General features: G+C 40.9%; 1 protein-coding gene across 1 annotated transcript in view; it reads left to right on the plus strand.

The window, feature by feature from the left end:
• The first annotated feature begins 203 nt into the window (after positions 1-203).
• Positions 204-17,205, plus strand: part of Cdh20 (cadherin 20) — a 291,657-nt gene continuing 274,655 nt past the window's right edge. The window contains exon 1 of the mRNA XM_008840643.2: positions 204-355. The gene's annotated coding sequence lies outside the window, so the exon portion shown is untranslated. The remainder of the gene's footprint in view (positions 356-17,205) is intronic.

The raw sequence follows: 17,205 nt of genomic DNA on the forward strand, positions 1-17,205 counted from the left end.
AAGCGGACCGCGCTCGGCGCTCCGGGGACGGTGACCACGACGAGGAGCTGGCTCCTCTCACCTCCCGGCGGAGTGCTGGGGACCGCTGGAGGACAGACCAGGCATTGGCGGGTTTGGCGCGCTTGCCACCGGCCCTCAACTCGTGGCGATCGCGCGGAGACTTTGCAAAACATCCGAAAGCAGCAAAGCTGTGACACTCTGGGGGAAGGGGGGGGTGGGGCGGGGGCAGCGCGACGAGCGGGGTCGAAGGGACCCTGAGGGACACCCGGTCGCCCGATGGGGGAGGCAGCGATGTGAGCTGGACGCCAGCCTCGGTGGAATCTCAACGTCTCTGAAGGGTCGCCGGCTGTGTCAGGTAAAGCGGAGGGGCTGGGGTCGGTCTCCGGCCCGTCTGTCCCTAGGTGCCGGGAGGTCACGCTGGAAAAGCCACTGAGCCTTGCACGCGGTCCAGCTCCGCGCCGCACCTTCCCGGCAACTCCCCGCCGCCCTGGGGGTCCTTCCCTCCCGCCGAGTTTCACTTCTTGGGACTTTTGGGGGAGAAGCGGACAGGAAGGTGTCGCCTCAGCTCTGGGGACCACTGTCTGCGAGCTGGAATGGGCGACAAAGCGGGGCAGGTGGAGGATGCTGCGCGCTGGGTGCCCGGGATGTGCGCGCCTGAAGATGGTGACTGGGGACTCGGGAGCGCGAGTGGCGGGGGCGCTTGGCTCCGGCTTCTCCTTTTGCTTCCCTCCGGCCAGCGGCGCCTCCCTCCGACAGCCGAGTGGAGAGGGTCGCCGAGTTCCCAGCGCGGCGGCTATGCTTGGAGCTGGGAACCCGGGACTGAGGCTTTGGGGAGGTTCGGGCAGCCACGGACCGTTCCTTGCTCGGTACCCTGCGCGGCGCCCCCGCTCTGGAGCTCCGCTGTGAGGAGAATGTAGTGGTGACTCGCGTCCCTGCCACCTGCCGGACACAACCAACTCCCCGAATTTTGTGTCTCTGGGTCCTGACAGTCCCAGGAGCTAGAAATTGTGCGCGGGTGGTTTGCGCTTTGCTTGTCAGGTGATGGTGTTTGGATGGAGCCGCGGAGAGGCGAGGGGGTGGATAAAGGGGTCAGATCCGGTGAAAGGTTCAGATGTGCAAAGCTAACGCCTCCACGAAGTCCCAATGTGTCTTAAGCCTGTGAGCTGGTCTAGAGCCTAGGGCTCGGTGGCAGCTGGAAGCTGGAGGGCAGCTCCTAGGCAGTGCCCTTAGCCCTTAAGTTAATTGTCCTGCTAAACCCAGCCAGGGAGTCAGAGGGCCCGACACCCTGGAACTAGGAGTTGAGCGCGGGGTAGAGTCGCAGTTTACTGTGGAATTGCAATGATTATTACTGATGCTGTTCTTATTGGTATGAACGCCAGGAAGGATTTGGGGTTTTGATTGATACAATAGCGAGGAAACTGAGCCTGCACAAACCTTCCTCCAAATAATGTCCTCCTGTAGTCTTTGACCTGTGTAGGTCAAAGAAAATTAGCCCCTCGGGTTAATTAACCCTGGTGCCAGGACTTAGTGGACTGGGATCTACCGAAGAACAGAACAAACAACAAAAAGTCATAACTATAATGGACTCAAACCCACGCTTATAGATGACTACTGTGTATCTATCCACTTGTCTTCCTTTACATCCTCTGACTGGAGGTAGATGCACCTTCAGCCCAGCATCTGACCCAGCTTTCCTCTCCCATGTGTTTCTACAGCCTGGGCAAGTCTTTTCCTTGTAGCTGGTGTGACCCCTGCAGTCTCCCAGTGTAGTCCTCAGCAATGACAACTTTAGGACAGGAGGAAGCCACAAGGACACCTGCGGTTGCCTCCTTTTGGCTTGGCCCCTGGTCAGATCTCTTCCAGAGCACTGGCTTGGCCCGGCTGATGAAGCAGAAAGGCATGAGGAGTGTGGGAGAGCAGCCTGGCAGTTACACTGAGTGCAGGAGATGAGGTCAAGCTTCTATGCTGGCCACATCCTTTCCTGCCAGAGATGAAAAAGAAACAACTGAAGAGCAAGTCAAGTATAAATTGGAACCAGTCTGCTAAGCTGTGGCCACTGACTTTGGAACAACCTTTCCTGTGCTGATTTCCCCCGGTTTGACAAAGCAAGAGGAGCCTTTCTAATGGGACAGTTCTCATGAGATGATCTAATTCTGTATTTTTTAAAAATGCTTTGAGCATCCTGAGAAAGCACAGTCTATAAAGCACACGATCTTAATATTTTGTGAAAAGTTTGCCACTGCGCAGTTTAAAGAGGTACATTCTTAGCATGTGTGCCATGTGGCAGTATGAAATTAAAATGGAAAAGCAAAGCAGGATCATAAAAATGACTTAGCATTCTTGACATTCTTGTGCATACTTGTAGAGAAATTATTTGGGGAGAATTGTTCAAGAATTTAATCAGTGTTTATACTACTGAAACGCCCCCTTCTGCCTCTCTCCTCAGTAAATTCTGTGACCTAGTTCTCACCAGCAAGGTAGTGTTACTGTTGTAAGCGCTGGGGTTGAGAAGCTGAAGGGTTGCTAGAGGAATGTCAGTTAAGATTTCAAGACTGGACTGGAAGTAAGATGCTACCATCTTTGCAAAGCAGTGAAGTATTCTAGAAAGATCAGCCTAGCAGCATAGGGTTGGGATGCTGCATTTCTCAGACTCAAGAAGGACCATCAGCTGGTCCAAGAGGACTAAACTGGGTCTTTTTCTCACCTCAGTCAGACTTTAGAGGACAGCCCTGCCTTCTGCCCTTTGCATCAGGAAGGACTTCTGTCTTGCAGAATGGTGCAGTGAGGTAGTTTACCATCCCAGAGACTCGGCAGTGTGCTTTCAGACCCTGATACGCTTCTCAATTTTCCACAAGTTCTGAAACTTCTCAGACTACAGCTGTTGGTGAATTTAAATAAATAGCTGGAAGTCATCAAGAGAGCCACTGAGGAGTATGTCTTCCCCTGGCGAAGAAGTTATTGTAAGCCCTTTGAGCTAGAAAATTAGCAGTTTAGAAGAGCAAAGGGAATTTCCTTGACTTTTCTCTATCCGTAAACCAATCTTTGCAGTTTTTTTTCTTTCCCTCATAGTAGTGAACACTGTTTGCTTAAGCATTTCATTTATTTATTTTTACTATTTTGGACTTAAATGTGGTTTTGCCTGGTGGGAGTCTATGGAGGGAGGAAAAGATGTAAAGAGATACGGAAGGAAGAGCACAGTGGTCAAGACATAAATCAGCCAGAATATATGGGGGGTGATGAGAATAGGTCTTTTCACCCTAAATAAAAAAGAAGAAGAAGAAGAAGTCTACTTCGGAAGAAAAAGTCTGATTATTGGCATCCCAGTCAGAAACCAAGGCAGCTGAGGCCGAAAGGAGCCAAAGGGAGTTCTTCTCAGTTTAGAAACAGCAAGACAACCTCTGCCAAAGATGGCTGTAAACACGGGATAAAGATTTCATTGTGGGCTGCTGTGACTGGAATAATTACAGAGTTAATTGTTAATTCTGACCGGGTAGTGCTGCAACCCAGGCTGCAAAGCAAGGAAAATAAGAGCAATGGGGAGATGGTGAAGCAACATTCACCACTTTCAAAACCATTTGTTTTACTTTTGATAGTACTTTTGAAAAATCCTAGTTGAGTTTAAAAAAAAAAAAAAAAAAAAAAAACTTATTGCCAGAACAGTGAGACAGTGAGGAGCAGAGACATCACTGTGGGGCTTCTTTCCCCTCTACCTTCAGCTTTTACTGGGGGCATTTTTTTTTTCTTCTAAAAACAGAATATGAAACTATGGTGAAAATGATTGCTTTCAGATAACTCTAACATTAATAGATACTTGATGTAAACCTCAGTTGTCAACTCAATCAAAATATGTACAAATAACACCAGATTTTGCTCTTCTCCAACACTTTCTTTACAGACTTATAAAGTTTAAGAAAATATTCCATTCCTGACATTTACTTATTTTCTCCTTTGCAACAAATTGCCCACAATGACTAATCCTTCACATTTCATTGATGAAATAGACTCCTCTGTGTTTTCCTCTGTAATTTTAGAGACAAAATAAAATGTTTTGAGTAACCAAGGTGATTTAAGCAACTGAGCATGGACAGTTATTACAGGCAGCAGACTGTGACATATTGGTATTTATTAAGAGATGGGACTGTGATCAATTGCTTCTTAAAAAAAAAAAAAAAAAAACCCAGACACCGGGACCACAGATGGCAGCAGGCCCGTGGTGTCCAAGACTGGCAAGTAGAGATGCATATATCCATCAGATTTCAACCCTTCCCTGATCCTGATATTGGCATAGAATATGGGACGAAGCTCTCACTGTTTGAATTGAAAAAGAACCATCTTTAAGTGTCAATGTTAAGTATAATTGTTCTGGGAATAAAAAGCACTGTTATAGAAAATGTATAATAAATTAAGAAAGGGTCATGCAGTCTCATAAATACTTTCTCTAAGACACTCATCTTGTCCCTTTATTTAAGAAGAATGATAGTATCTTTACTAACCTTCAGTTTCCTTTATCCATCATGAATCAAGAGGTAGAGTACTTACTGGAGTGTTACAAAGCTTAAGTGGTCCAAAATTAAGGAACCATCTAATTCTCAGCAGAAAAATATCTACTTTACAAAATCACTTTCTACAGCAATTAAAAATAGAAATTCATATTGCCACATTAAGTTATGGCAACAACCCATTTTAAAGAGAAATTTAGTCTTTTCTCATTTAATTGCTATTTATGGCTTGCTAAATAGTTTTTCAGAATAATCCATCCATCTCTTGTTAACCAAGATGGTCTAGTTGGGAAACTTCCTAATTACATATGGATTAACAATTTTAGAATCCTGAAGACATTCTATTTAAAGCATTACTCAAGTGCAATGCAAAATAAAAGGCACAATTCACTTTTTTTAAGTTTAAGTGGTCATGAAGAGCAGAAAATTTTATATAGAAATGTATCACTGCACAAGAAAAAAAGTAAAGGAAGCTGTAAACCTTGCCCAGCTTTAAAAACATGCAGTGTTTCAACAACCTTACTCACTTCTTCTTCCAAAGAAATCAACATTGATCAGGTAAAATCTCACACAAAAGTATGAGTGCATCAAAAACATACACAGGCTACACTGAGTTGGCTCAAAGGGTACTTGCTGCCCAAACCTGATGATCTGAGTTTGATCCCCAGGATCCATATGGAAAAAAGAGAGAACTGACTTCTGCATGTTGTCCTCTGACCTTCACATACATGCTATGGCACCAGTGTACACACAAGCATACACATACACATACCACATACACACAGACATATGCATGCACACTTAATTAACTAATTAAAGGTAATGAAAAAAATTTAAACATAAACTCCTAAAATGATGGGATTTGGGGGAGTGTTTGAAAATCTAATCAACTTTAGAGCTTATTCTGATGAACACTGTTGCCTCATAAGAGTAAAGAGACATCTTTTATGAGATATTTCTTTGTAGTTCCTGGCTCTTTATACCTCAACCTAGAATTTTACTTAGAGTAGATTCTCAATAAATGTGTTGATTTAATTTTTAAAATTTCGACAATTTTTTTTTATCTTTTTATGGTGCTGGGATGCTAGGCAAGAGCTCTGCCACTGATCCACATTCCCAGCCCTCAATTTTTTTATTTTATGACTTTATGTTATACGTATAAGTGTATTGCCTGCACATATGTAAGTGCACTCATGTCATGCAATGTCCAAGGAGGTCAGAAGTGGACATTGGATTCTCCTGGAACTGAAATTATGGATGGTTGTTAGACACCATGTGGATGCTGAGAACTGAATCCAGAACCTTTGCAAAAGCAGCCAGTGCTCTTAACCTCTAAGCCAATTCTCAAGCCCCATGCCCTCAATTTTTTTTAATCATTTAAAAAACTAAATTAGATTTACACTGTAAAGCAGGATGTTATAACAGAGAGAGAGAGAGAGAGAATAAAATAATTACTCTAATGGAAGAAACGAGTATATCCATCATCTGTCATAATTGCCCATTTTCCCTCCCAACAAGAGCAGCTAGAATCTACTGAGCAAAGGTCTTGGATAGAGTATAGTATTGTTACCTGCTGTCTTCCTCTTTGAACTTCTTTAGCTTATTTGTGTGTATCCTTTGACCTACATCTCTTGGTCAGACCCAACCTTGACCCTAACAACCAATGGTTTGTTTTCTATTTCTGTATATTTGATCTCTCTCCCCTACTCCTCTCTCCCTCCATCTTTCTTTTCACAATTTTGTATGTACATGAGATCATGCAGTATTATTCTCTCTGTAAATAGCTTTTTTCCCCTTGCATAATGTTCTCTAGATGCATCCATAAATGACAAGCTCTTTTTGAAGGCTGATAAAATATCTCTATACATAAATTCCAGTTTGTCCATTCACCTGTTGTTATATACCTAGGTTGCATCTGTATATTGGTTATTATGAATAGCGCTTCATTGAACCTGAATGTGAAAATATCTTTACAAAGTGATAGTCCCATTTATCTTGGGTGTACACCCAGAAGAAAGATTGCAGGGCCATACGGTAGTCCTACTTAAATTTCTTTAGGAAGCTTCATGCTGTTTTCCATAATGGCTATTACACTCCACATTCCTGTCAACCATGTACAAGGATCCCTTTTCTCCACACCCTCACTATCATTTATTTCTTGTCTTTTTTCATAAAAACTATTGTGACAGATCTGAAGTGATATAATGATTTGGATTTACATATCACTGATATTTAGTAATGTTGAACACCCTTTCATATACTGTCTGTGTTTATTTCATCTTCAGAAAAATGCCTATTCAAGTCTCATTTTTTAAAAATTGGGCCATGTGTTTTCTTGCTGTTATGTTGCATGAGCTCTTTATAAGTCTTGGATAGCACCTTCCATCTGATACATGGGTTACAAATTTTCCCACGCTCTAGGCTGCCTTTTCATATTATTGATGGTTTCGTTGCTGTGTAGGTTTTTAGTTGGATCTGTCTTTTTTATAAGACAAATAATATTGGATCAAATGGTATTTTCACATTAGATGCATTTACTATACTTAGAGCCAGATTCCTGAATAGTCTTTATTACTTTACATTTTTTCTTTAAACCGGCAAGATGTGCCCAATCATAACAATTATTGACAATAATCTGATGTGGACATGAGGGAGATAAGAAAGCAAGGGAACTTCAAGTAAAAGATTTTTATTTTGACCAAAAAAAAAAAGCATGTATCCTTAAAAAAAACAAAAAGATTTTAATTTAGCTACAGAACACTATTGATTGTGTTTATGTCTATGTTAGCTATTCAAAACGCACAGTATCTCTCTGTAACAAAGGTAATACTGCCGTTCAGTGTTTTCCATTTATAAGTTGTCAAGTACCTACCCTTTAAGCACTGAGTCATCATCAGACCAATTATTACTAAATTACTGCATGCTCTTTCCTGTATCAACTAATTAAGGGGTAATTAATAAAATGATCATTTCATTCCACGGCAATGGATGCATCTGGTGATCATAGGAGTTTGTTTGACATGTGGCCAAATGGCCAGGCTCAACCATGCAACTGCAGTTCTGTGTTTGCAACATCTGGCAGCAGCACAGAAACTTAACCCTTCATACCCCTCACTGCAGTCACTTCCACGTAGCTACATATCTGCTTCTGCACCTGATTTATGATGAAATCAGCTACATTCTCTTCCACCCAGAATTTTACAAGCAGATGGTTATTAGGAACTAAAATGTCTATGAGTAAATCATAGCCTTTTTTTTTTTTTTAAAGGTCTGACCTTACTTGAATGTTGAATGAACAAGTTGGTCTTAGAGTTTTCCCAGAGAACAGTACCTAGTGTAATATGTTGGCATAATTGGGAGCTAGCAGTCAGGAGAAAGCCTGGATAGAATTAACATAAAGATTCAATTACCCCTTGTTCCCAGAGAGAGCTGTTTACTAGGATTAGAGTTAAGGTTGTGGTCAAAGTGGCACAGAAGGATGTTCAGTGCAGCTTCTCATTCTCTGCTTAAAATCTTTGGTGAACCAAACTCTGACTTCCACTTTCCATCAATAATTTAAAAGATCATTTATTAAATACCATCATGTATAACTTGTTGTGTACCAATTTTAAGTGTATCTGGCCTAAATAATTTAGATAAATTTGCTTTAAAAAAAAATCTGTGAATAAAGTCAATGTGTAGGAAATACTTATAAAGTCTAAACAAAGAGTCAAATTGCACATGTTATGAATGGTTGATGAACTTACCATAAATTGTTTATAAACTAACAGATATAATTTCATTCAATAATTTTATAAGAAATCAGCTAGAGGGAATTTCATGTAGAAGAAATTTCATCAGGATTTGAAAAGATGAAGTTTTTTTTAACTTTGGAAGGAAATTTTCAGTTTGTTAAGAGCAGCAAAAGAAATAAAAATAAACACACTCATTATCCTCATCTAAAAAAATATTTTCCCATGTAAATGCTCTAAATACACATGTAGAGTCATGTTCCATGTGGCCGCTCCATGTAAACATTCTAAATACACATGTAAAGTCATGTTTCATCTGGCTGTTCCTCTCTAAAACCTGTTGAAAGGCCCGGAGAAACGAATGGCAGCTGCAGAATCCAATACCCACTCCATGTACAGGTCTCTGGGTTCCCTTGTATATGTCGCCCTTCTGGCCATTATAACAGAGTGTGCTAAACCAGATGACTAATAAATGACAAATATTTAGTTTTCGCAAACCTGGAAACTGGAAGTCTGAAATCAGAAGGCCAGCATGTCCAGTTCTACTAAGAGTCATCTCCTGGGCTGCAGATGGCCATCTTCTTTTGTGTTATCACATTACTGAAAGAGACCCTCCTCAGGGTCTCTTATAAGGAAGCTAATCCTAATTATAAGGGCCCCACTTTCTTGATACCATTACCTCCCAAGATCTCTTCTTTGGAACACCATCATACTGGGGAAGTATTTCAGTTTGGGAGTCCTAAGAGTCACAGAAATTTTGTCTGTTGCCTCTTACCCGCATTTTCTAGTACAAGAAGCAGTATCATTTCTGACCTCTCTCCCTTGAGTCCCTACATAAGAGGCCTCATTTCAAGCACAGATCTGCAAGGGCATCATTGTTACATTATTCCAAATACTACAATTGAAAGCCTGAATTATGTAGGCTTTTGAGGGGCATATTGCATAAAGATGCCCATCTGTGGGTATTCTTTCTACATATTGGCAAGAACTCCCAAAGATATCCATCTCACTAATAAAGATTAATTAATACTTTTGTGTTATAATTATGAAATACTCTTTAATGCAAATAATACCTGCTATTTGGAAATAAAATTCTTGAGTAGTCATTAAAAAATTCATCCATTTGGCAGTTGAGCATCTTAGTGGAATACTTTAGGCAGCTCAGCATGGAACATATCATTTGGCTAATATTTGGAGATCAAACTGCTCAGGGTTGTTTCTTTAAATACAAGAAAACAGCATACTTCTTCATGATATAGAAGTGCTATGCACTTCTTCAGGTACATCTAAATAGTCATCCAAGTCAATTAAAATATATAGCATTGAGCAAGAAAGCAAATACAATAACAACAGCCACCATGTAATTAGTCTCTTACCTTTGGGCCAGACGCAGTGCTGAATATTTCCCATACATTACCTCAGTCATCTTCTCTCTCCATATTGCTGTCATCATCATAGTGCAAGTACTGAAACAAAGCTCAAGGTTGAGTGGTCAATGTAGTTGGGATTCCAAACCAAGACCCTCAAGTCCCTCCCCCATCTGTAGTCTAACCACTCAATTACCTTGCCTCCTTTCAGTATGGGTCCTCAGACATCTTATCCAGCTAAATTTTTGGAAGGCGTGCTCTCTCTACATTGTAGAACACTTAACATTATACCTGGCTTCTATCCACTAGATGCTAATAATATCTTACCACTAGGACAATCAAAATGTCTCCAGATATTGCCAAATGTCCTCCAAGGGTCAAATTACCCTGGTTGAGAGCCATTTTGTGCATTGCCTATTAAAGCAACATTTCAATTTGATGATTGGCTTTCCATTTTCCAAATCCTAAATCATTTTTGTAGTTATGTTAGACCTGTATTTACAAAAATAATTACATATGCATGGTTCAATTTGAAAATCCAGAGAGGTCAAAAACTAGCAAACAGCCATGGGTATGGGGGCAGAGACTCCCTGGAAGAGGAGGTAGAATGCTATGATTTAAAGGGGGAAAGGAAAATGAATAATAGAGTAGCAAGGATTAATTGGGGTGGGGAATGGGAGGGCAGGACAGAGGAGGGAGTGTGGAGAGGGATACCTAATACCAATGGCCTTTAGAAAAGCGATATGGAAAGCTACCACTATAGAAGCTTTGTAAAGTTTATACATATACATTATAAAAAGAGATTAAAAGGAGTTACCTTATAACAGGGGCATTGGCCCTAGTAGACACCATAGGATTGCAAAGTAAAAGCCCAGTACCAGAAATGGACTCCCTCTTTTGAATCTGCTCTCGGTTATCCACCAGAGCTTTGTGGTAAGATCATGTTGGTGAAGACACTACATACATGAGCTGTTGAACAAACAAGAAGAAATCAATCTGGTGCTGACTTCAAAGCCTCGTCTCAACTGGTTAGCATTCAGAGTGCTGGAAGGTGCTATGTAAGCTACCAGAAGAGAAAACAGGATGAACTCCACCCAACTGTGAATCCTGAGGGCTACAACACTGGCCTGGAAGATATACCTTCTGTTGCAAAACTGGCATGAATATTATAGGAGTAAATAACTACTTTCTAATTGGATTTAAGGTATGTTTCATAAGATGAGGCACATATCTTTCATTGATATCAGGCCTAGGAGCTTGAGGCTGGACAGCCCACAGGTCATAGGAAAAAGCGTAATAAAACTATTCTGCTAAATAGATATAGTATTAAACTGATTTCTAATGACTTATTATATATCCAAAGATTAATGTGCCTCTTAACTCTCAGCAGAAAGGGTCCTTATATAGTAGATGGTGATTAACAGAGAACCACAACTGGCCAGTGTGCAGAGAATAAGAAGCTTCAGACTGCTTATCCTGAACAGAACACTTATATCAAACTTCTGCCTCCCAAGGTTCAGGGGTCATTGCAGAAAGAGGGGAGGAAAGATTGTAAGAGTCAGAGGGACAAGGAAACAGAGTTTTCCAGACAGCTGGTCAGTTACGCATGAACTCACAACAATGTTGACCACATGTACAAATCTCACATAAACTCAAGCCAGACAAAACCCCAGCATAGAGGTGGGGAAGTAGATAAGAAACCCCATCCCTCTCTGAGGAACTATTGCAACCTATAACTGCTGTGAAGGGGAGATTCATCTCATATCAGGGTGAGACTCTTAGTAGGTTGACCAGGCTCCAGTGGATGAATCTACATTGAAAGGCATTAGGGGACACAAACCTGACTCTGTAGGCCTTTGGCGAGGGGATAGGAAGTGGGGGTACAGATACGGGAGGGGACTGAAATATGATCCAAATATGTTGTATGAAATTCACAAAAATTAAGAAAATCGTAAAATTGAAAATAATTAGATAAGTCCCTTGGAGAAAATGATTAAGTCAACATGCCTTCATTGAGACCAGATCTCTCCCCACTAATCTTATTTCTCTGTAGACCCAAACTGACTGGAAAAATATATTGCTTCTTTTCAGTAATAATGACTGGAACATGGTTGAAAAAAATTGAATCACAGTTTCCTCCAAATCAATTAATAGATGGTCCATTAGGTTGTTCTAGGAGAACAAGGATGAGAACTCATTTGTTCAATTTTAGATCTCCTGATGCGAGAATCTGCCCAGTGCATAATAAATGCTCAGTACATTTTTTTTAACATTCTATAAATGAACCACAGGATCTTGTGTGTGCTAGATAAACACTCTACCTCTGACTCTATCCCTATCTGCTCCAGGGTCTCGGTATTTTTGTTCAGACTCACCTTAAACTCACAATCCTCTTGCATCTGCCTCTCAAATGCCTAGATTATAGACATACCACCACATCTAGCAATACATTATTAATTTTCATGTGTAGTGCTGGAGAACAAACCCAGGGCCCCATGTGTTCTACCACTGCCGCTCCCCTATAATCCCAAGATGGGATGGAATGCAAGGTCTCATGTATTCTAGGTAAGCATTGTATACTGAACTGTATCCTGAGTCCCTTACAGCAAATAGTTCTTTGAATCAATGAAATCCAGGTTAACTTCCTACAGGATCTGGATACTCTGTTGTAGGCCTCTGTCTGAACATGCATGCCACATATTAAATTTTGCTTGAATTAGTGGCATGGGTGTTCATGTTATCCTATAACAATCATAGTTACAAATTACATGAAACCAGAACCAAGACGTACTAGATGAAGAAGTAGGATCAAAGAGACATATGCTAGGTGAAATTTAGCATAGCTACCTGCTAGTGAGGAAAAGAGACCATGTGGAGGTTGAAGGGCACATTAAACCCACTCAATTTCCTGAGTAGAGACTCACCCTCAAGCCACTGGATATGTGCTCTTCCAGAATTTCCAAGGACGAGGAACCCTGCTCTGCTTTTTGCCAGGGTACACCTGAAAGGCCCTGTTCATATTTTTCTTGAGTCCTGGGTATGACAGTGGCCACTGGGGAGGGCCTCACAACATGCCTTTCAGATGAGAAATTGTTGAAAGCCTTCAAAAGGAAGACCTGAGATACAAAAACATAAAAGGGACTAAAATAGGCAACTTCAAGTATCATGGATATCTTCGTATAAAAAAGAAAATCAATTTATTCTGCATTGCCTTGCAGGCCTGAACCAGGGCCACTGGGTAGAAACTGCTTGGAAGAGTATTTTAACTCAGTATAATGATGAGTTTGCTAATGATGAATGGTCCTACACTGGGGTATGCATCTCTGGAGAGTGGAGAGATAGCAGGCAGCTGAGAGGCCTGTGGAATGCTAGCATCAGGCAGGGGATGGGTCAGAAGTTTCCAAAGCATTTTCTATCCCTCAGTGTATCTGAAAAATTTCCCCACTTAGGGACTATTGATGACCTTATAATCTACTTCTTCTAATTTTGTTAAGAAAATAAAGTCTGTTATTTTCTCCAAAGCACATATTCAGTTATTGGGGTAAATAAACAAGAGTAAGCAGGAAAAAGAGCTATTATGTGCAACATAGAATAAGAATCTCTCAGGAGCACCAGCTTCTGTGAAAGCACTGCAAAAGCATGATCCCCTCTACTTCTGATAGGGATATCACAAAGGGCTGAGGAGATGGACGAGCAGATAAAGCATTTGCTGCCTAAGCACAAGGACCTTAATCTGAGCCCCCGCCCCAAGAACCTACATGAAGCCAGTAGTGTGTATCTATAATTACAGAATTGCTATGGCGAGATGAAAGGCAGTGATGGGAGAATCCTACATGTTTCCTGGCCAGCTAGCCTGACAAAAACAGTAGCAAGCAGTAAGGGACTGTCTCAAACAGTAGAAAGCAAGAGGTTTTCCACTGATCTCCACATACATGCTGTGGCATACAAACACACACACACACACACACAGACAAATACATACAAGTATCATATACACATAAACATCATGCACACACATATACACCAAGATTCTTAAAAATAAGACCACTGTGAAGTAGGAACAAATTCTATCCTTGTTTTGTAGGGAAGCTGAGTCAAAGAAAAAGTAACTTGCCCAAGACTACACAACTAGTAATTCAGACTTACTATTTGAACCTGATTCTGCCTGAGACTACAAAGTCTGTTTTGAACGACTACAGTATACCACCTCATCTGTTCAACGGGAACGCACGATTTTATTTGAAATTCTGGCAATTTGCAGAGTTCGAGACATATGGCTACTTATGCAAATACTCAAAATATCTTCCAAAGACTAAAATACATCATTTTAAAAATTATTTGCTGTTTTCTATTATAAATGATATTGCTCCCTTTAAATGGTTCAAACTGCCTCAAATTGATGTTAAGTAAATAAGTAAAATGAGATTTTTAGTGTTTATTTAAATCTCTGTAAAGGGAAGATTGACAAGGGCATTTCAGTGCTATTCTGGAAATTGGGGAAAGAGAACCTGGGTGGGGCCGCCAGGCTGCAAAGCACAAGAAACAAGATTGAGAATATTCATTCCCACAAACTCAGGAAATCCTAGCAGACAAGTTTGTCATTGTTGTTGTTTAACATATCGTGAGAGATTTTCTCTTCTCTGATTATAGTGATCATATTGGGTTATCTTCTATTTTCTATTTAATTTGTTGGATATTTCAAAAACGAAACTGGTTTTTAAAACTACTTTCTCTCAGACTGGAGAGCTGCCTCGGTGGCTAAAGTGCTGGCTATGTAAGCATGTGGATCTGTGTTTGATCACCCAGAAGCCAGCTGGACTCAGTGTGTTCTTGTGATTCCAGCATGGGGACAGTCAAAACAGGATCCCTGGGGCCATTCCGTGAGCTCCAAGTTCAGTGAGCAACTCTGTCTAAAGAATAAGATAGAGAACAACTGGGGAAGAAATTCGGCATTAACGTCTGACTCCAAATGCACCTGCATCAGAAACACCTGCACATACAATGAACATGTACACACACACACACACACACACACACACACACACACACACACAAACTACTTTTTTTGTCTTTATTATTTTACTGTCAAAAAAGAAGTCCACTGAAGACTTTAAGACATTCTCCCTGCAAGCCCAGGATCCAAACTGTTTGTAGCTGTGACTGAATTGAGGATAACTTTTACTTTGCAAGTGGAAGGGGGTGACTTCTTCAGCAGTTCTGCTTCATGCTCAGTAGCAGCAGACTAAAATACAGTTCAGTATTTGCCTTCTAAAGCTATTGCTCATTTGATGCTTACATGCACTTAAATGTTTATGGAATTCTTTGCAAGGCATCCCAGTATTTGTAAGAGGTCCTCTGGTTCTTATCAGATGACTAAAGATGGAATCATACTCAGATCTCTATGAGGTGATTATTTTGCCAAAAGTCAGGAGCCTTGTCTGTATTTGGGGGCTGCAAAGCCTCAGAGAACTCCATTTCTTTATCTTCTTGTAACCAGGGTTCTGGAATAGTTTTATGCTGGATGCTCGTAGCCTGGGGCATCCCACTCCAGTACATGTCTGAAATGACTGCTTCTCTGAACCTCTTACCACAGCACTTGCTCATCAGGGTACCATTTCACCAAGTCAAATGTGGCTTGAAGAGCTTTTCTGTGACTTTGTGAAGAGGAATGGAGATTAGTTCACTGGTATTTTAAGTGTGGCTCTCTCCCTGGGTCTGTAGGTTATTTCATACAGGGAAACCTTTATAAAAAGATTGTTCACAATATACTTCAGGATCTTAGATATTATAAACCAAGAAGTCAGATGTCTCCATAATGAAGTACGGGAAGTATCTCTACAGCTATAAAAATACATGGAACATGGAGTATGAGCCAGAAAAGCAAGCATTGAATCCTACACGAGCTACTCTGACTGGAGGATTTAATAGGCTATTTTGGGGATTTAGGCAGAATAGACTAGGATTAACATAAGAAGAAAACAAAGACAATTCCCTCTCTAGAGCTGCCAAAACTGAAACCAAAGAGGTCCTGAGAGTGTCAAAGAATATACAAGCAAGTGCTGCTGCCCATACATCCCCTGGCAGTTCCAAATTCCTTGCATCAGATCTGCTGTGGCAGCCATCCCTACCCACATTCATAGCACTGATTCATATAACTGAACTTAAGCAATGGAACCCTCAGAGTTCCACTGAATATTCCAGATATTCAGATACCATTGGCGAAACTTTTTGGATAACTAGGGCAGGAGCAAGTGGTATATAGAGAAGAAAAGAGATGACCACTAAGTCACAGCCTTACTTGACAGAAGAACAGAGGGTAAGTGGATCATTGTTGCAGGTTATTTTTATTATAATCAGCTCCCTTTAAATTAAAGGGATCTCTAACTTCCCTCCCCGACCTCTGCTCACCATTAATAACCTACAGAGGAGCCCAAAGGTAGCTCTCACACCTTTGAGATGAAAGGAAACATCTTTCACAGTTGGTGCTTTGTGAAAGAAATATTTCAAGCCAAACTGAAGGCATCAAAAATAAGCAACCACATTGAAAAGTCACAGCCATATTAAACAATAAACAATTTATGGAAAGAGCTCAGAAAAAATTGTTTTTTAAAAAAGTGAAAAGCATAGTTTCTGACAAGTGTTCTTTATTTATGAGTGTAAGTAGAATTTTTCAAGGAACACAAAAATACTAAAATAAAATGTAAATTTGACATACGGTTCTCTTTGAGGTTTGGGAAAAAAGCAGGGGAGAGGCAATCTAGGTAGCTTTGAGGGTAATTGCATAGTTTAATTTAATAATCATTATCTGTACTAATTGAGAGAACAGAAGAGGTCAGACAGCATATGTGAAATTTTAAATGATTTGAAAAGTCTTATAGTTGATTAAAGAAGAGCTTTGGTGAGGTGACTACAGGTAAGCATGGACTGTAGCATCTTATTTTGCCAGAAGAGAAGGTCTTATAAGTCAAGTCCAGAAGTCCAAGATTGGACACTGCTTTTTCAAAAAATGTATTTATGCTTTGAGAATTTCATATCTACACCTCATTTCCTATTCCAACTCTTCCCACTCTCCTCCTCTCAACATTCTACTCCCCAAACTCATGTTTTATTTATTAATTTGTTTATTGGTAACCCACTGAGTATAGTGCTGTCTATATGTGGGGCCATCCACAGTAGCATGTACCTGGGGCTACAACCCTGAGGAAAAATGACTCCTCCCCTAGCAGGCATCAACTGTCAATAGCGCCTCCTCTAGTGCTGGGGCCTTGTGAGACTCTCCCCCACCCATGCTGGAATGTCTGCTGGCTTGATCTTGTACAGGTCTTGCCCAGGCAGCCACAGCTTGCTGTGACTCTACAAGTACAAGAACCCTGTCGTGTACAGAACACACTGTTTTGCGGCAATCCTCCTCATCCTTTGGCACTTACAATCTTTCTGCCCTCTCTTCAGTGATGTTCCTTGAGCCTTGGGAGCAAGAAGTATGATATAGATATCCCATTTCTAGCTGAGCATTCCACTGTCACTTATTCTTTGAACTTTGACCACTTATGGGTCTCTGTATTAACCTCTGTCCCCGTAAAAAAAAAAAAAAAAAAAAAAAAAAAAAAA

Source organism: Nannospalax galili, unplaced genomic scaffold (assembly GCF_000622305.1).
Source record: "Nannospalax galili isolate Female #2095 unplaced genomic scaffold, S.galili_v1.0 scaffold298, whole genome shotgun sequence".
NCBI classification, from domain to species: Eukaryota; Metazoa; Chordata; class Mammalia; order Rodentia; family Spalacidae; genus Nannospalax; species Nannospalax galili.